We start from the raw sequence: 21,328 nt of genomic DNA, 5'->3' as shown, positions 1-21,328 counted from the left end.
CATTGAAAGCGACTCTCCAGTACTAGGCGGGATTTCTCCCTGTTTATTTGAAAGCCTAGAGATTCCAGAAAGCCGATTACTATGGCTGTTGCTCTCCGGCATTCGTTGGCGTTGGATGCCCAAACGATCCAATCGTCCAGGTATGCGGCTAGCATGATCCCCTGAGACCGTAGTTGCTGAACTACCGTATCTGCCAGTTTGGTGAAGATTCTGGGGGCTATATTGAGACCGAATGGCATGACTCTGAACGAGTATGCTTGATTTCCCAGTCTGAACCCCAGATAAGGAGAGAACCTTCTCGCAATCGGGACGTGATAGTAAGCGTCTGAAAGATCTATAGAGGTGGTTATGGCTCCACGGGGCAGTAGGGTCCGAACCTGCGAGATTGTAAGCATTCGAAACTTGTCGCATTGAATGTAAGAATTTAGACAGGACAAGTCTAGAATTACTCTCCGCTGACTGGAACCTTTCTTTGGAACACTGAACTGTCTGCCTTGAAATTTCAAGTGTCTCGCTTTCTTTATTGCCCTCTTTTGTAATAGATCTTTCACAAAGTCCTTCAAAGCCTTGGACGGTGATTGATGGAACCTGACTGGGTGGGGGAGGACCCTTGCACCAACTCCACCCCAGTCCTTTGGAGACTATGCTCTGGGCCCAGGGACTGAAGTTCCACTGGTCCCGGAAATGATACAACCTCCCGCCTACCTGAGATATCTCACTGGGCGGGAGAAGGTCTGCCTCCTCTGGAGCCTCTGCCTCCTTTTCCTCTGGAGGAGGAGCGAGGTGTTCCCCTACCTCTATAATATCCTCTGGCCCTAGTTCCCCTTGCATTCTGTATTGATCGAAATGCCCCCTGGCTTTCAAATGAAGCATTGAAAGCCTGGGAAGAGACATATGAAGGGGTAGCGAGAGGCTGATGGGCTGGTTGAACCAGCACATACTGAGGTTGAGGTTGGGTATGAGAAGTTGAAGGATGACCGGGAGCGGGAACCTGGACAGCCTGCAAAACAGTCTGAGCAGGAAGCGGTTTGAACTTTTTGAACTTCTTACCAGACTTAGGGTGGGGTCCGGCGGGCTCAGACTGTTTTCTCTTGTACGGCAGACCCCAACGGGAGCGGAGATTTTGATTGGCCCTAGTTGCCTCAGCTAGGACCTCATCAACCTCTTCCTGGGGGAAGAGATTAGCTCCCCAGATGGAACTTTTCATAAGCCTGTTAGGCTCATGATGGATGGTAGCTGCCGAAAAGATGTGCTTTCGGCAGTTCATCCGGGCCGTGATGAAGTCATACAGGTCCTGCTGAAAACTCACCAAGAGAGATTTCATCAGGACCTGGAACAAAGCGTCTTCGCTGTAGACCACCGACATTGCTTCCGCCAAAGTCAGAGAGTTTAAGGACCTGCTAAGCCTGTCTTTAGTCTCAGCTTCAGCTTTCAGGAGCGACTCCGGGATCTTAGGGAGTTGCTCACTGAACAAGTTAGAAGCGCAGTCAGGGTCAAGTCGAGTCACCGTGAAAGTGGCTGGGGCTCCTTCCCAAAACTCAGAATCTCCGGGGAAGAAATGAAAGAGGAGATGAAAGAGGGGGTGAAAGAGTCTGAAGAAAGAATGGATAAGAAGTCAGAGTCTGCAGTAAGCAGGATGCAGGAAATGATGAAGGGAATGTTTAGGGAGTTCTTTAGAGAAGGGGCTGTTGGAGGCAGGTCCTCTGGAACGTGTGAAGGGGTAAGAGAGAAAGAAAAGGAGGAAGAAGTGAATGGAAGCGTGAGTGATGAAAGTGATGTGGGAATAGGAAGTAAGAAACGAGAGAATGAGAGACAGGGTAAGGAAAAGGGAATGAAAAGCAAGGGAAGGAACAGAGGAAAGTAAGGATAAGTCAGGGGAAGAAAAAGGGAAGAAGGGAAAAGGAAAGGAAACTGGTAAGAAGGGTAAGGAAGTGGGAAAGGCAGGAAAGAAGGGAGAGGGTAAAGGCAGTAGTGATAGTGAGGTGGATGGAGGTGAATGGATAAAAGTGGATAATAAGAGGAAGAAGAAGAGTGTAATGAATAAGATGAATGTAAGTGCGGAAGTGGACTCTTTGTATTCGGAAGAGTGTATGAAAGGACAGAGTGAAAGTAGCGAGTGAGAGTGAAAGTGAGAAAGTGAGAAAGGCTATGTATGTGAGGGAGGTACCCGGTGTGAAAGGTATAATGAATATGGAAGTAGGGATGTGCATGATTTCTTTAGGGAGTATGAAAAGGTTTTGTCAGGATAAGTATGGGGAGAGTAAGAGAGTGTGGGCGCGAGAATTAGGAGAATATTTGACTGGGTTTTTGCTTGATATGTATAGGGTTATTATGAGTGTGGGAGATGTTGAGTATGACAAGGTGAAAGCTAGACTAGTTGAGCAAGAGAGGCGTATGAAAGCGAGTGTTAAGTATAAGAGGAAGAATGAATTTGATGAGGCAAGAATGAAAGCTGGGGAAACCTTGTCACTGTATGCTTGTAGGCTGGAGACGTTGGCAAGGAAGAAGTTTGGGGATGATGGGATAGATGAATGTAAGGAGTTAGTACAGAAGTTGTTGGAGACAGTGCCAGATGGAGTTAGAGAATTTGTGAACTTGAAGCGGAAGGAGAAGAAAAGATGGACGAGTGAAAGGTTGACTTGGGGAGAAATTTTGGAAATTGTAGAAGATTATGAGCTTGACAGGGTTATAAAAGAGAGCAGAAGTGTAAGTGTACGGGCTGGGGTAGATGAGAGAGTGCCAGAGTTTGGAAGCTTTAGGGATGCAGTGTTGAGGGGCCCAATGAGAATGGCCGATAGTGTAATAGATAGGAGTGTAGAGCAAGCAATGTGGAGGTGCCAGTGAGGATGAATGGTGGGTTTGTAAGGGAACAATGGGTTGGACGGGTTAGGGATAGTAGTGTACAAAGGGAAGGTCGGTGAGTGGAAGTCGAGCGAAGTGTTTTAGATGTGGAAAGGAAGGACATACAAAGAATGAGTGTAGGTGGGCTTTAGGAGCGTGTTTCGGTGTGGGCAATCGGGACATTTGGTAAGTGAGTGTACGATAGATAGGGGTTAAATGCTACAAGTGCGGACAGGTGGGTCATATTGCTAATGGTTGTAGGGGTACCCGAGTGAATGTAATATGTGGCAACTGTGGTAAGAATGGGCATTATGCGAGAATGTGTTCAGAACCGAGAGCGAAGTGTGTCGAATGTGGAATGGAAGGGCATGTATCAAGTGTATGTAGACGAAAGAGGGTGACTGTGACAGCGAATTCGGGAAACTGAGTGTAAAGGGGGTTCAAATGGGTGGATCCTCCAGGATGCAAGCGGTGCGTGTGATGCATGTACGTGAGGGGTTGTTGCATGAGGATCAGCGATTTGTTTTGATAGAGTATGGTAGGAAACGTAAGAAAGGGAAGAACGTAAGTGAATGGAATGATCGTAAGTTGTGTGATAGGGGTGTGAGTGCCAAAGTGAAAATGAGTGATAACGCGTGTAATACGGATGAATGGGATGGTATGAATAGAACGTATAGCATATGCGGGTTTGATATAACTGAGTTGACTGAACGTGTAAGGGTGAGTGAACGGTTGGAGATGAGCGAAAGTGTAAGAGTAAGAGAGCGTAGCAGTAATATCTGAGTGATTGAAAGCATGAATGAATCGTTGCACGAATTGGAAAGGTCAATGAGCGAATGGGATGGGTTAGTTGAAGAATTGGGGAGGTATTTGGGAACGAGTTAGAGGGTATAGATGAGATTGTGGATGAAATTGAGAGTGGTAATAGTGAAGAAGATAGCGTGAATCTGAGAGAGAATGGAGGAGAAGATGTGAATTTGAATGTTGCTAAAAGAGAATGATTCTGAGAGAATGATTGTGTGCCCATGAACGCGATCTAAAGGACCTGCTAGTGAGCATCCGTGGGTGTTGCGTAAGGCGATTTGAATGCAGTGTGAAAGGTGTTGGTTGGGAAATGCTTAAAAGAGGGGAGAATTATAGAGGGATGAATAAATTTGTTTGTATTTAGCATTTCCCAACGTTTTGTGTGAGAGAGAGAGAGAGAGAGAGAGAGAGAGAGAGAGAGAGAGAGAGAGAGAGAGAGTGTGTAACTGTCGTTGTGAGTGGTTCGGTTGTTGGAGTTCGTTTACGGCGCTGTCTGTCTGTCGGGACTTTTTCGGTTTTGGGGAAGTCTTGAGCTGAGTTCTGTGCAAGGCGGACATTGATGGTGGATTATTGTATGTTTCATGAGTCGTGTGTTTTCCGTTGGATGTCATTGTTGTCTGTGCATGTGTCTCTTTCTTTTTGCTCATTTTTTTTGGGTTGAAAGTCTGTTTTTCGGTTTTGTTTGTGTAATTTTGTCTACTGTGTTGGCGACCGTGGACACGTCCATCCATCTCCCAGCAACCGAGGATCAGAGTGAGTATTGTATGTGGTTATATGTTCTGTGTATCTGTGTTGTGTATTGTTTTTGTGTTTTTTTAAATTCCGCCACAACCTAATGATCCTCCCAATGTCCTCCCAACCTGTCAACAAGGCATCTGTGTGTATTGCCACTCGTACAGATGGAGGAGTCAAGGTGACCTGTTTTGCCAGAGATTCCTTCCGGGTCCAAGTATCTCCCCAACTTTGTTAATCTTTTGATGAGGTCATCTCGCATCTTTTTTCTTGCACGCGATAGCCAGAATTTGTTCACATTTTTAGTTGCAATCTAAGTATTGGATCTATTACTGGTGTGAACTGCAGCAGGCCCATCATATGTTCTAATTGCCATCTGGAAACTTTGAGATGTACAAGGAACTTTTCGAGGACTTGCATTATGGGGAGAGACAACAGGCCATGAAGAGTATCCCAACACAGTCCCAGCCACTGAAAGTGTCTGCTGGGCAGAGGCAGGATTTTTTCAATTTATTATAAAACCTTTTGACTGTAGTCTGTTGACCATTGCTCTTAGGTTTTTCAAGCACTCTTTTCTTGTGGGCCCCAAGATCAACCAGTTGTCTAGGTAGGTAGGCCATTAGTTGTATTCCTTTTTGTTTGAGTTTTCGTACAAATACTGCTGCTAATTTTGAAAAATTCTTTAGGCAATGTTTAGCTCAAAGGGCATGACTTTAAATCTGTACGTATCTTTCCCTATCCTGAACCTTAGGAAGGGGTGGAAGGGAACGGCAACAGGGACATGCCAGTATGCATCTTTCAGATCTACAGAAATTGTTCAAGTCCCTTTTGGAATAACTGAACGTACTTGGGCAACGGTAGCTATCCGAAACTTTTGGCAAACAATGTGCTTGTTTAATGTTGATTGGTTGAGGATCACTCTTCTTTAGGAGGAATCCTTTTTGGGGACACTGAAGAAATGTACTTGGTGGTGAATATACGCATGTTTCTCTATGGTCCCAGTAACAGGGCCTTTCTGCCCATAATCTTCCAGAGAGGGGTCTGGTTTTTGGAAGAACCCCTTTAAAGGAGGGGGAGGGATGAGACCATTTCTACCCCAGCCCATTGAAAATAATGCTGTCCCCCCCCCCAGGGAAAACTTCCATTGTCATTGAAGCCGACCCCAACATATAATTCCTAATGGTATCTGCCTCGTCCTCTGCCTTTGCCTTTGATAGACATTCTAGGTGTTGCTTTTCCTTTTTCCCCCTATAAGATAGTTTTTGTACCTTGTAAAAAGGATGTCCTTGCTGTTGTTGTTGTTGTCTCTTTGTAGGGAATTGTCCCTTCTGACCACCTACCTGTTTTTTGAGGAAAACTTTTGGGGGTGACTGAAGGCTTATATGATTTTTATCAAAGTGAGCCTTTTTGGGGTTGGGTAAAGGGAAATTTTGGGTTCGTTGTTTCCTGAATTCCCCTTTCCCCAGAAGAGCATACACTGTACAATTTTGTTGGCGGGCTTGCTCATGAGTTGAGCAGCAACAGACTCCTCAAACAGATCCTTACAGAGGGGGTTAGAATGTAATAATGCAGTGACATTGGAGAGTGATTTCTTGGAGCCCTCCAATCCTTCCATTTGTATTTTTATGCGCCGTTCTAGAAAGTCATATAGTGCTTCCCATAGGGTTCTCATAAGACTTTTGGCCTCAAGAGCAAAAATTGTCCTGGATTCTTCTAGAAGCCTTTTGGTGGCAAATTCCAGCAAGGTGGTAGAGGTCATAATAATCAGGAGTCAGAGCCTAGAATAAAATTCTGATGAGGCTGTCCCCTCTGAGTCTGTAAAGTCCCAGCTCAACGGGTTTTCTTTAGTGACCCTCCCGTTTTCTACGGCGCCTTTTCTCCTGACCTTAGGTCGCAATACCTAGCCATGTTTTACTTATGTAAATGTGCATTTATTACTTACTCATTTGTGCCCTTTTGTATTGTACATGTGTCAGAGCACTGTTGTGTCTAATCTGTTAATTTTGTCACGTTATCTGTATTTACCTGTCCTGTTTCACATTGAGAACAATTGACCTCGGGTCACCTGTATATCCTTGTAAGCTTTGTACTGACGTCCACACGCTGCTTTATAAGTGGCTTGCTCCCTTAATAAACTAGCAGTCAATGTCTACCTGCTCTCTCTTTTGCACCCCCTCACAGTGGTGACTCCGGAGTGGTTCCCGGAGCCATTAACGGACCCAAACAGTGACTTAGTCTTGGTCCGATGAACTACCCCACGCCCCTAACGGACTAACTACAGCGCTTTAACAAAGCGTTCAGGCATACTAATCCTCGTGGGTAGATCACCGGCGTCATTAGCGGACCCACAAGGCACGCTCCCAAGCGTGTATCGACGCAAGTGTAATTCACACTCCGAGTGAGAGTGCAGTAGCAAGCATGGACGCAGACATTCCCTCCCACATACAAATAACCGCGAACTTCGCGGAGTCTGATATCTCCCTCACACAAAACCCACTCGCGCCCTCCCCCACGCCAAGGCTCGCGCACTCCTCCATGCCGGTACCTGCTCCTTGCGCACTGCCCTTCCTGATGGACCAACCAAGGTCCACCCTCGCCATAAAGCTGCCGCCGTTCACACACCACAACCCATCATCATGTCTCTACAAGGTCGAGGGGCAGTTCAGGGTGGCAGGCCTGACCGACGAAGTGCTGCAGGCAGACATCGTAATTAACGCCCTCCCGGAGAAGGTTTACAGGAAGATCGCCCCGTGGGTGTCTGCCGCAAGTCTTGCTATCAACCAGAAGCTGAAGGCCTCTCTCGTCGGGACCTGCTCCCTGCCGATCTCCGAGAGAGCCACCTGTGCCCTCGACCTCACCAACAACCCCCAGCACGACCAGAACTTCCTGGAGACGTGGAACGTCATCCAGGACCTTCTCATCCTACCAAGGATGGACGGCAGCGGCAGGCACACAGAGATAAGCCTGTCGAGGGAGATCTTCCTCCGTCAGCTCCTCCTGGAGGTTTGGACCCAGATCTTGGAGCCTTACACCCTGCCGCTTGAGGACCTGATTAAAACAGCACAGCAGCTGACTCACTCCACGAGGGCAGCGAAGCGGGCATCCACGCCTGCACACCCCATCAACTCCCTCCAGCCGGAGGAAACTGCAGAAGAGGAGATAAACGCCGTCGTAAGGGGGCGGCTAACCCATCACCAGAAGAAGCAATTGCCGGGGCCTTGCTACTACCACCGTCGGTACGGCAAGGACGCCCGGAACTGTGAGCCCCCCTGCCCTTTCGCCCATCCAAAAAACGGGGGCAGCAGTGGCCAACAGCACAGGCCGCCATGGCAGCAGAAGCACCCAGGAGCCCCGCACCAGTAGGTTTCTACGTCTGCGGCACTGTCTCCGGCAGGATGATGCTGATCAACACTGGGGCCGTGCGCTCAGTGTTCCCACCGTCCAGAGAGGACCGCAAAGCACCCGTCGGACCCAGCTGCCTCCCTGATGGCCGCCAACGGGTCCCCATCCTCTCCTAGGGCACCAAGCTCCTGTCGGTCTCCATCATAGGTCGGAGGTACAAGTGAAACTTCATCGTCGCAGACGTGAAGACCCCACTCCTGGGTGCAGACTTCCTGGCCCACTTCGGACTGGCAGTCAACGTCGGCCGCAAACGCCTGCTGGACACCGAGAACTGCCAGTCCCTTCCCCTGGTGACGGGCCCCAGCATGCCTACAGTCTGTTCCGTTGCTCCACATCAGTACGCCTCATTTCTGAAGGAATTCCCAGAGGTATTCAAGCCCGAACTGCGTCAGGCGCCCGGGCCCCTGCCAAACAGGGAGTTTACCACCACATCAAAACGAAGGGCCCCTGACGCACGCAAAGTTCCGTAGGCTTCCCCCTCTGCGCCTTCAGGAGGCCAAGGATGCTTTCGCCGAGATGGAGCGTATGGGCATATGTAGAAAGGCCTCCAGCCCGTGGGCCTCCCCCCTCCACATGGTGCAGAAACCAGACGGCTCTTGGAAACCTTGCGGCAACTACAGGAGGCTCAACCTCGCCACAGAACCAAATCACTACCCTCTCCCAGACATGCAAGACCTCACGGCCTCTTTCCATGGGGCCAAAATATTTTCTAAATTGGATCTTTTAAAATCCTACTTACTTCCAGGTACCATGGTACCATTAGCTCCAGAGGATATCCCCAAAACCGCCATCATCACGCCCTTCGGGTCCTACATCTTCGCCTTCTCCACCTTCGGCCTGAGGAACGCAGGGGCGACTTTTCAGAGACTGGTGGACAGCATCCTGGGGAACCTGAACTTCTGCATCTGTTACGTAGATGACATTTTAATTTTTTCCACATCCCACAAAGAACACCTGCGACACATCCGGAAGGTCCTGCAGAGCCTGCAGGAGAACGGCCTCGTCGTCAGGTTCGACAAATGCACCTTTGGCGTCGAAAGAGTCAACTCCCTGGGCCACGAGGTATCCCCAGAAGGGGTCCGCCCACTCACATCGAAAGTTGAAGCCATTGCCAGGTTCCCCACCCCTACCTATGTCAGGGCCGTGCAAGAATTCCTCAGGATGGTCAACTACTACAGGAAGTTCATCACCGGGGTCGCACACACCATGGCCCCCTGACGGAGATCCTGAAGGGCCATTCGAAGACCTTAGTGTGGGGCCCCAACCAGCAGCGGGCCTTCTCCCTGACGAGGCCGCCCTCGCCAAGGCAACCGCCTTGGCCCACCAGGACCCCAACGGCCCCCCCCAGCTAACGGCGGACGCCAGCAACGTCGCCTGTGGGGCTGTCCTGGAGCAGGTCGTCGCTGGAGCCCCCCAGCCCATCGCCTTCTTCAGCAGGAAGCTCAGCCCTGCCGAGTCCCGCTATAGCACCTTCAACAGGGAACTCTGAGCAGTGTACCGGGCAATACACCACTTCCAGTTCCTCCTGGAGGGCACGCCCTTCACAATTTGGACGGACCACCAGCCGTTGGTCCACGCCTTCACAAAGTAGGGGATGCATGGTCCTCCAGGCAGCAGCAGCATCTCGTGGCCATCGCGGAGTTCACCTGCACCATTAAATACCTCCCCAGCAGGAAGAACCCTGTAGCAGATGCCCTCTCGAGGATCGAACTCAATGCAGTGCAGCTCAGGATCGACTATGAGGACCTCGCCCGGGAGCAGGCCACCGACCCAGAGGTTCCAGCTTACCGCACCGCCATCACGTCGCTCAAGTGGAAGGACGTGCCCCTCGCCCCTGGGGGGCCAACACTGCTGAGCGACGTAAGCACCCACCTCCCACCGCAGTCTGGTTTTCGACATCATCCACAGGCTGTCCCACCCCTCTGGCACGACGATGGCCAAGCTGCTGGCAGAGAAGTTTGTCTGGCACAGCATACAGAAGGACGTGACGGCCTGGGCGAGGCAGTGCATCCGGTGCCAGACCAGCAAAGTAGGGCGCCACACCGAGTCGAGGGCGGGCGACTTCCCCCAGCCAGGAAGGCGTTTCAGACACATCCATGTCAACGTGGTAGACCCCCTTCCCCCATCAGGCGGGGCCAGGTATCTTCTGACAGTCGTCGACCGCTCCACCAGGTGGCCCAAAGCGACACCCATGGAAGAAGCCACCGCTAGTACGTGTGCCGAGGCCCTCCTCTCCAGCTGGATCAGCTGGTTTGGTGTCCCGGACCATATAACAATAGACAGGGGCCCAGCCTTCCTGTCCGAGCTGTGGACTGCCCTGGCACGCCTGCTGGGGACCACTCACCACAGCACCACCGCCTACAACCGGCGGCCAATGGATTGGGTCCTCCTCGGGCTGAGGACCGCCCCCAGAGCCAACGGCGACCCGTCCGCAGCAGAAAAAGTCTACGGGGAGTTTCTCATAGTCCCGGGCGAACTCATCACGGGGATTGCCACAACCTGATGGCCCAGAGGCCCGTGACACGGTCGAAAAATTCGCCCCTGCCAGCGGACGTATATCGACAGGACGCCCCCCTTCACGCCTCCCGGTCTGTCCTCCACCACTCACGTCTTCGTCGGGAATGATGCCATCCGCCGGCCCTTAACCAGGCCCTACAGGGGGCCCTTCCTCGTGCTGGAGAGAAACAAAAAGGCATTCCAGCTGGCCATCCACGGGACGAACGACTGGGTGTCGATAGACCGCCTCAAGCCCGCACTGTTGGAGTAGGACGTCGGCGACACCCCTCAACGCCCTCCGCAGGAGATGTCGCCCCCGCAGCCCACCCAGCCCACAAGAAAGTCGCGTGGCCGCCACTGAAAGGCCCCGGATCCAGGCAGCGCTGCAGCCAACCGCTCCCGCATGCAACGCACCCCCCAGCTGACATCGCGGAGCCACGGCCCTCTCCAACGCCCCAGCAGATACCTGCTTTAATTTATGTAAATGTGCATTTATTACTTACTCATTTGTGCCCTTTTGTATTGCACATGTGTCAGAGCATTGTTGTGTCTAATCTGTTCATTCTATTTGTCACGTTATCTGTATTTACCTGTCCTGTTTCATATGGAGAACAACTGACCTCAGGTCACTTGTATGTCTTGTATGTCTTGTACTGACGTCCGCACACCGCTTTATAAGCGGCCTGCTCCCCCTTAATAAACTAGCAGTCAATGTCTACCTGCTCTCTCTTTTGCACCCCCTCACAAGTCTCTTCTCATAGGGGTCCCAAACTGCTGTGTGGCTATAACTAAAAGGAGCCTTTTCCTTTTAAAAGGGAGATGTAGCACTGCCCATTCCTTGGTGGAATTTCCAGAAACTGGGTTGACCGTGGCAAATGGTTTTAATTCTGCCATTATCTCTCATTTTTAGTCACTACAAATTCTGAAAATCTGTCTCCGCATGATTAATAATTTTGAAAGTGGAGAGACAGAAGGCTGAGGTTACTTGGTGAGCAACTTGGGTCTTATTCAAAATGGATGTAGAGATCCATTTTTTGTTGACCTGGCAAAGGTTGTTTTCTATAGTTTTTAATGCTATAGGCACAGGTAAGAAACCGTTTCTGTTATTGGTTTTTCCATGTCTGGTGAAGATGGTACCCGGTGACATTCTGTATTAGGGAATGCTGCCCTGTTTCTAAATTATACATGTACCACTTCGTTCATAGTTTTTCTCTCATTAATTAGACATATACCATCGGGAGAGAAACTGTACACTGAGGCGCCTTGCCAAGGATTATCAGTATCATCAGGGGTGAGTATTATGTTCTGATCTGAAGTTCTGTACTAAATTCCGTTCTTGTTTCCCGTTGGAATTCTAACATTAGACCTTGTTTGAGCAGCATTTGTATCCACACCCACTTTTCGGTTACAGGATGTAGAATTTTTACACTCTGGGGTGCACAAAACCGACTTAATTTCCTTTTTGGAATCATGCTTCATGTCACTTATATATTGCCGTTCTGCAGCATGGACATCTTTGATGTTACTCAACTTCCTTACGGAACTGATCAAATGCCGCAAACTGGGTATCCCTTTTGGGAGAGCTTGCACAGTCTAACTGAGCTTCAACAACTGAACAGTAACTGCCTGTTAATCAGGGCCAGAAGTCCTGGGTAAGTTACCATACCCCTCCAAAAATGTAGTTATTTCAGTTGGAGTTAGATGAATCCTAGTATCCCTTTTGGGGGAAAGATCTTATTCAGCATTGACAGCTGCATGGGGAATAGAATTCCTTCTGGAAGGTTTCTCCTGTGGCTAGCTAAAATTTGTCCCTGATCCTTCTGGGTTTAGCAGGGCTATTTCAGCGGCAATGTCTACTTCACATTCTTTAGTTAGAATGTCAACCCCATGTAAAGATTCCTCTACTTCCTCCACGGGATTAACCTGGAAGGTACTGAAGCCTGATGTTACTGAGTTTTGGCCCAAACATAGATCTTGTTCTGATAAAGGGTTAAATGTCTGCTGCCAGAATTCTGCTGGAAAGATATAATCTAACCCTTCCTTGCCCCTACCGAACCCTAGGACCCATTGGGACAGCTTAAAAAGAGCTGTTTCGTCCTTAAAACTTGCTGCCAGGAGCATAAGACACATCTCGCACATACCTGGCGACCAAGCAAATTTCCCTTGTTTTTTACAAGGACTATGCTCATGGCAGGTGGTATGGGGCATATCCACTGGCAAAAAAGTGAACTTAGCAATTTGCTAAGGAACGCATGAGCTGAGGGTCCTCCTGTATGGTGGCCCTTTAGTGATATAAAACAAGTTGTTATTAGAAGCTAATTAGTTTTAATTGTTTTTAATGAGGGACACTTCTGTAGTTCCTCATATTGTTTCCATATTAGAGGTTAACTTGATTACAAGTGTGTAGTTGTAATGCATTTAATTAAACATCTATGTTAACTTAAACCATCTAAGGTTTAGGTTAGTTTTCATACCCGTATATGGTTGTATTGCTTATACACTGTTAGTCCTTTTGCAATGGCTATGTGAAATCTTTAATTCTAATTGTCATGCCATTCAGACTAATTGCTATGAACTAATTAAACTAACCCAAGCTACTGTTTTATATGGCTTAGGTTAATGCTTCTCATATAATCTATGTTAAACTAAGAATAGAGGATTTCTTAGAGGGTTCTCGCTTAACCTATTCTAGGCTATTGCCTATTCTAGGTTTATTTAAAACCTGAGGATATACACTGTACAGAAAATAACACTCTTATAATCTGGTTTTCTGTTTTATGTGGCTGAGACTACCGTTTTATCTGATATTAGGCCGTCACTGTTTTAGGCTAATAGTAGGATATTCCTTAAAAAGGGGTTCCTACTTAATCTGGTTAGGCTACTGCCCATTCTAGGTTTATATCACCTTTAAAGATATAGGCTACATAAGACCCTACCGGTATGCAGTCTTACAGATATACTTCCGAGGCATAAAAAGCTAGGTTATTTTATTGAGCCTAGGATACTGTTTATATTATAATCCTAGGCTTATTTGTTCTTTCTTAACCTAGTATAAGGTATTGCCTAATCCAGATTATTACAGATCACTCTTAAATGTATAGGCTATATAAAAACAGAAACTTACTAATATGTAACCTTATAGTTGGGCTACTACTTTTTGTCTAACCCAGGTTGTTCTTTATATCCAATCCTAGGCTGTTTGATCTACTATATAAAACAGTAACTCACTAATGTGTAACCTTATAGCTGGGCTATCACTTACTCTAATGTAGGCTACTGACTAATCCGGATTATTTAATTCACACTTAAGGGTATGGGTTACGTAAAACACATTACTGGACCTTAATATGTAGCCTTAAAGGTAGGCAACCATCTCATCCAGCACAGATTATTATTTCACCTAGTTCTAGGTTACATGGTCTAGGCTTACAATTTAGTCCAAAAATGTGATGTTTCATAAAAAGTTATCACTTAACTTTATATAAGGTACTGCCTAGTCCTGGATTATTTAGATCATGTTTAAGTGCACAAGCTGATATAAAAGGAAAAAATTATACTAATATGTAGCCTTGGTAGGCTTTCGATTTATTTTGCCCAGATATTGTTATTATCTGATCCTAGGGTCCTTGGTCTAAGCTAGGCCACTTAAAGACATGTAATCCTAGGTCATATGCTACAGACAACATCCACTATTAATCTAGTCTAAATTATTCTCACTTACTACCTACGTATAATCTGAAAGGATTTTCTATTTTAATAATAAGCTGTGGGACATTTCTTTTAATTAAAACATTTAGTTAGAATTTAAAACAATTTTCGCTTTATGAAACTAGCAATCAACGATTAGTAAGCGCCGGGTTCCGGCTTTCACACACAAATTTTCAATTCCAAAAATTTAAAACTAAAAATTTTAACTATAACTTAATATTAAGCACTTATCTTGCTTTTTTTGATGTTTCCATGATCCTCGCTAATGAAATCAGAGAAAAAAGTAGAGTTTTTTTGGAGTGCTAGTAATGAAGTAAACCATTTGCTATTCACCAATATAAAGTAAAGGCTCCCTGGTCTTTACCGGCCCGGTTGTAAACAAGAGGGCTGAGGCGTATCCGCAATAGTCACTTCTCTTTCTTGCAGGTTCTTTGACGTTGGAAAAACTGGGTTCAGCTTTGCTGAAGATAAGGGAAAAGTGCCCTCTTATCTTTGAGTCCATTATAACAAGCAACTACACTATCAAAAATAATATAATGATTTTTTTTATTTTAAAAGATGTTAATTGATTCTGCAACGAGGGAAACCTCTTCCTCGCCAACCCTCCTGTGACAATTACCATGAAATAAAAGCATAAATCTTTTAACGTCTAGTGAATTCATAATAAATGAATAAGACGTAGGTAAATGATTCTCCCCTTCGATTTCTCTCTCATCCACCCCTTGGGGTAAACTTTACCCTTCCCTTGACTGAGTGACTTGCCTGAGCCGTTAATTCCAGGTGCAGTCCTATGGAGATTAATCCTTGTCAGCGCAGAGTGACTCATGAGACAAAGCGTGCTGGTGCCATGACACCTGGGTCTTTGTGACCTCGCAAAAGAAGCATGCAAGCCAAACGCCATGTGCAGGCCCTCTATAGAAAATGGAGTACCCATGAAGACACCGCCACCTGGATGGAGCGGTATCTTAATCCTCTGATCTTAAAAAGGAATGCCATGCAGGCAGATCACTCTCAGAATCCTCAGAGACATCAGAAGACCTACCCAGGACACTTGCAGCCCTCCTGTTCCCTTCGAGCTACTCCCTTGCTTTCCCACGTGACTGTCTAGAAGCCTGAGTTACTTCTGTGGTGACTCCCTTTCATTATCACCCCCCATTGCTAGTGCCTTTAGATCAGGAAATCCCCATCTCCTGAAGAAGGTAATGTACCCGAATTAAGGTTCTCAAAGTCAGTCACATACCCTATTATTTTCTCTCACTATTTTATTTTTTTTTTACCTCAGTGAGACCTGTGTCCTAAGTAATAACCTATGCTGCAGAATCAAGTTGCCTGGCACCATATGTACAACCCCCTCAATTCCCTTAAATTATGCTGTCGACTATTTAGTAACCATTGCATTCTCAAGTACAGACAGAAGTGCTTGCTGTGGAACTTCCTCATCACCTCGTGTGAGCACAGGGCTTAACTACTGTATCTTCCATTTTGGTGCCCTTTGAAGTGGGGCCCCTTGTGTTTCATCGTGAATCATTCACCCACTGTTTAGTTGATTGTATGCCAGTACTGTACTCTGTTCATCTGTCCATCATTATCCCCCATTATTCTGATTGTGTTCTGATGTAAATATAATTAACTATGTGAATCTTAGTGTTAACCTAATCACCCCCTCATTTGAAGAAAGGCCCTGAGCCGACATTCTATCTAATATGCTTTTGTCTGAGCCCAGAGCTAGAAGTTAGATGCAACTATTACTAGGCCAGATCAAAACCATATCGTGGTGACCAATGCTCAGAATCTTGCAGTGTAATTGTACTATCAGCTGAACAGCATTGCTAAAAGCTGGTTGCAAGACTAGCAACGAACCTTAGCATAAACCCCGTAAATAAGCTCATAAGCAAGCCAGTTCCACAGATAAGTAAAAGTGTTATTCCACAGCACTAATAAGTGTTGTTATTTTATACTTTTATATTAGGTACGAACAAAAAGCGTGACTGTAAAATCAGTGTTAGGAATTTTTTAGACCACGTGCATGCAAAACTATACTCGGTTTTTTTTTCCATCTGTCCACCCGCCTGTGGCGCTCGCACATGGTAACACCGCGTCCGGGGCTTTAAATAGTTACGCTGTGTGTAAGTTTTAGGTAAATAAAAGGATATCTGGGTATACATTTGCAACTGAAAAGTGTTTTACTAATTTACTGTATGCGAATTACACCGTTAATATTCGAAATAGGATATTGTTACTATTGTTGACTGTAAGCTGCCTTTTCGGGGTGGCGAATGGAACAGCCAGATGCAGTGGCAGGAAAATTGCTTCTCTCGCTATTCAGTACGGCAACATTAATGTATTGATTTTATGTAGTGAAATTATTATTATTATTATAACATTCAACAATAATAACAATATCCTATTTCGAATATTAACGGTGTAATTCGCATACAGTAAATTATTAAAACACTTTTCAGTTGCAAAATGTACACCCAGATATCCTTTTATTTACCTAAAACTTACACATAGCGTAACTATTTAAAGCCCGGGATGCAGTATTACCATGCGCGAGCACCACAAGTGGGTGGACAGATGGAAAAAACCGAGTACAGTCATAGCAAGAGAGAGCATTAACCAATCCACGCGCTTTGTTGCAAATGCATGATAGCCCTGCATGTCTTAATGGATGGGATATCTAGGCAAGTGAAGTGAACATCTAAGTGATAAAAAAGGAAATAGTTTGTGTATTTCTTCCCCGTGTTACCCAGGCAATTTATTGTGGAATTTTTAGATGGGCACACATTTACAAGGCCATGAGTAAAGGCCCATCCAACAATTTTTCATCCACTGGATTACATTTTTCTCTCTCTCGCTCTTGATAGGAAGCATTAGGATTCGGTAGGAAATCTCTTATTTTGCCATTTCACTTTAATTACATCTAGTGCATTTCTGAGCCCCAGAAAATCTGCCCGTAAAGGTAACATCCGCTAGAAATTCGGAATTTAAATAAATGAACCTGCAACACATATACGGTCCCCTTTTCCATTCATCTGTAGCACACCATAAGTCAATAAAACGTACACTCTTTCACTCATACACACAAAAAAGCAAACGTGCAAAATTCATTCCCCTAACACGAGTCATAAAAAGCCCTTGCTTATTAAAACGCACACAGTAGACATCAGGAGAGCGAATTCCAACAAATTTTCGGTCATTTCATAAATTCCAGCGCAACCCTTTTTTGTTCAGACTTACTGCACATGCAGACCCCGTCGTAATCAACATCACATGCTCTCAGTCTTTGTCAATACCGTTCACGTGTGAATTACAGGTCCAGTAGAGTAATGTAATTTCTTTTCTTTTGCACATGTGATCTCGGCAAATACAGTAAACCCTCCGTATTCTTGGTTTCATGATTCATGGACCCACCTACTCATGGATTTCTCTATGGAACATATATACGCATTATTCACTGAAAATTCGCCAACTCACGTTATTCTTCACTGAGAAATATTCACTAATTACAATATTTTCATCTCATTTTCATGACTAAATACGCTTTTTGTGATATACTATTAAAACACTCAGGTAGTGCTCGAGTTACGATAATTCACCTTATGATAATTCGATTTTGCAATGGGGCGAGCAATTAACACCGATATGACAATATTTATAAAATATCTTTAAATTTCGCACGGGTGCAGGCAGCAGCGTACAATAAGGCAGCGAGAGAGACCAAATTACAATATACCAACTTCTTTTCCTTCATCTCTTTATCCCATCTTCTAGTTAAAAAAGTAACAGAGAATGATAAAAGTATATATTGTTAATAATGTTATGCTCTTGCGTAAATGCGTACAGCCATAAACAACCGACCGATAAACTGCTGTTTTGTTTATCACCAAATCTGATAACAATAGCCGATTTGCTTGTATTTCAACCATTGTACAGTAATACACAATTACCCTACGTTGTAGTACAAATGACGTTTAGCAGAATAGGACTGATATATTTTTACATTATACTCTTATTTGGTAAGGATAAAAGATCGGCAAGGAAATATACTGCTACATTTAAGCTGCAAGTTGTAGCTGAAGCTGAGAAAACAATGTTCAAGCTGCTAATGACTATAAATTATTGTTCATCGGCAACGTTGATGAAACTCGACCGTAATTAAAATTGGAGAGAAAGTATTTTAATCAAAACTAATGGGCATGAAAGAAAACATATTACTGCTTTTTTTATGCCGATATACGATAAATACGTAAAGCTCGTACTGTGATATAACCAAGTGAAAATAGCGAACGGAATCTAGATTTTTTTAGCACAAAACAAACGCCCCAAACGGCCAACGTCATCTATTAACGAAAAAAAATAGCTAAAAAAATTTCACAACGAGACGCATTTAAGTTATATTTTGACTTAAAAACACTTTGTATAATGAAAAATAACCTTGCCCCATATAAATAAAGTATCTAGAGATTCATTTATGCTTACTAGAAGCCAAAAAAACACACTGAACTGAGTTAAATACGGCAAAATAAACACAGCATAAACGATTTCCAAACCAAAACAATGATCACAATTTATAATGCAAAAGTAATATAAGAATGTATACAATATTATCGGATAAAGTGAATTAAGGCATAACATTTTAAAAGATCCATGGAAAAGATGCATATTCATTATGTTGATGTTTGTATAATCTTCTTCTTCCCAGCTTGTTCCCATTTTTATATGGGGTCACCGCTTCGGATGAGCCGTTTCCATCTATTTCTATCCTGTGCTTCTGCCTCATCAATTCCCTTCTTACGCAGGTCTTCCCTCACACAGTCCTTCCATCTCTTTCTTGGTCTCCCTCTTCTTCTTCTTCCCTGGACCTCCATCCCCATAGTATGTCTACCAACGTGGTCCTCATCTCTCCTCAACAGGTGTCCATACCATCTCAGCCTCCTCCTGCACTTTCTTTGATATTTCCACCACCTTAGTAGACCCCTAATGTAATCATTTCGGATCCTATCCTCTCTCGTCACCCCAGCCATCCATCTAAGCTGTTTCCATGCCATACATCATTGCTGTTCTTACCACCGTCTTATGAAATTTTCCTTTTAACCTCAGCGGTACTCTTTTGTCACAAAGAACTCCGGAGGCCGCTCTCCAGTTGTTCCATCCTGCCTGTACCCGATGTTTTACTTCTTCTTCCATACGTCCTCCAGCATTAATAAAGGATCCCAAATACTTAAAATTTTCAACTCTCTTTATTGGTTCTCCCCCAAGCTGAACACTTTCCCTATCACCCCCATCATTGGTGGTACACATATATTCTATCTTAGATCTACTTATTCTCATTCCTCTGTCCTCCAGTACTTGTCTCCATCTTTCCAGTTTTATTTCAAGATCTTCCCTGCTCTCTGCACACAGGACAATATCATCCGCATACAATATGTTCCACGGTACTGCCTCCCTTACTTCCTCTATGATAACGCCCATCACCATGTTAAAAATAAATGGGCTAAGAGCCGACCCCTGGTGTAATCCTACTTTCACCTCAAAACCCTCCGTCTCCCCAACATTGCTCCTCACTCTGGTAAATACATTCCGGTACATATCCTGTATCAATCGCACGTACTTCTCTGGCACCATCCTCTCCCTCAGGCTCCTCCACACCTCTTGTCTGGGGACTCAGTCGTAAGCCTTTTCAAGGTCAATGAATACCATATGTAGGTCCCTTTGTTTTTCCCAATTTCTCCATTAGTTGTCTCAGACAAAATATACCATCTGTTGTTCCTCTTCCCTTCATAAATCCCATCTGCTCTTTACCTATTTCTACTTCTTCCCTTAGTCTGGCATCTATCATCCTTTCCAGTATCTTCAAAGTGTGGGACATTAGTTTAATACCCCTATAATTACCACACTCTTGGACATCTCCTCTCCCTTTGAAAATTGGGATCAGTATACTCCCATGCCACTCATTTGGTATCTTTTCCTGCTCAAGGATCTTTATCATAAGATCGTACAGTATATCCACTCCTTCATCCCCTAATGCCTTCCATGCCTCCACAGGTATCATGTCTGGTCCAGTTGCCTTCCCATTCTTCATCTTCTTCAGTGCATCCAGCACCTCTTGCTTAGAAAACCTCATCACCATGCCAATGCTCACCTGCCCATCCCCTCTTATTAGTCTATTATTTTCTTCATTTAACAGCTGTTAGAAATATTCTTTCCATCTCTTCACGATGTCTTCTACCTTTCTAAGTACTACCCCATCTTGATCTTTTATTTGTTTGATATGTGTAATATCTTTGGTGCTCTTATTTCAAGCCTTTGATAGCTTGATCATCTTATTTAATCCTTCCTTCGTCCCCAGCTCATTATACACATCATCATACGACTTTTGCTTTAGCTTGGGCTACCATCTTTTTCACCACCTTGTTTTTCTCTCTGAACCGATCTCTGTCTTCCACTGACTGTGACTCTTCCCATCTCTTCTTTGCCTCCTTCTTATCTTTTACTACTTTCCCAATGTCTTCCTCCCACCACCAACTCTCCCTTTCCTCCCATATGATCCCCGATGTCTCTCCCAGCAGCTCCTTTCCATGTCTTCTAATTACTGCTGCATTTCGTGCCCACCATTCTTGAACATCTCCAAAACCCTCCTCTTAAACTCTCTCTTCTTATCCTCCTCCCTCACTAATTTGTACCATTTAATTTTCCTTATCCCTTTAGCTTTGGTTTTTCTTTCCTTTTTAGCTTCAAATCCATGCATAGCAGTATGTGTTGGGGGGGCTACATGGTCGCCTGGGATAACTTTGCAGTTCTTGACCTCCCCCAGCTTTATCCTTTTATATAGGAAGTAGTCTATTTGGGAGCATCTTCCCCCACTCCTATATGTTATTAGGTGTTCCCTTTTCTTCATAAAGAATGTGTTTACTATTGCCATGTCGAGTGCCACAGCAAAGTCCACTACATTCTCCCCTTCTGGGTTTCTCTCCCCAATTCCATGGCCCCCATGCACCCGACCAATCGCCTCATTTTCACATCCAACATGGCCATTCAAATCTGCCCCCACTATCACCCTCTCATGTTCTTCCACTTCTTGCATTACTCCATCCATGTCTCTCCAGAAACTTCCCTTCTCTTCTGTGCAACTAACTTGTGGTGCGTATGCATATAATATTCAGACTCTCTCCCCCAAAGCACATCTTGATCTGATGATACGGTCATTCTTTCTTTGTACTTCTATCACTGTATTCTTCAATTCACCAGACAGTACTATGCCAACTCCATTTCTGTCTTGTTTATTTGCTCCACTATAGTACAGCTTATATCCATCCCCCAATTCTTTAGATTTCCTTTCCAT

The 21,328-nt window shown here is 45.2% G+C and overlaps 1 protein-coding gene and 1 pseudogene across 6 annotated transcripts in view; both read right to left on the bottom strand.

Moving 5' to 3' along the window:
- The window catches only part of LOC136833472 (LETM1 domain-containing protein 1), a 414,955-nt gene that overhangs the window by 110,537 nt on the left and 283,090 nt on the right, over positions 1-21,328 (bottom strand). The window lies entirely within an intron of this gene.
- On the bottom strand, positions 18,702-20,236 carry LOC136833509 (uncharacterized; annotated as a pseudogene).

Source organism: Macrobrachium rosenbergii, chromosome 51 (assembly GCF_040412425.1).
Source record: "Macrobrachium rosenbergii isolate ZJJX-2024 chromosome 51, ASM4041242v1, whole genome shotgun sequence".
In the NCBI taxonomy this organism is placed as follows: domain Eukaryota; kingdom Metazoa; phylum Arthropoda; class Malacostraca; order Decapoda; family Palaemonidae; genus Macrobrachium; species Macrobrachium rosenbergii.
Note: the sequence above shows the minus strand (reverse complement) of the source record. Positions and strands in the feature narration are given on the sequence as shown.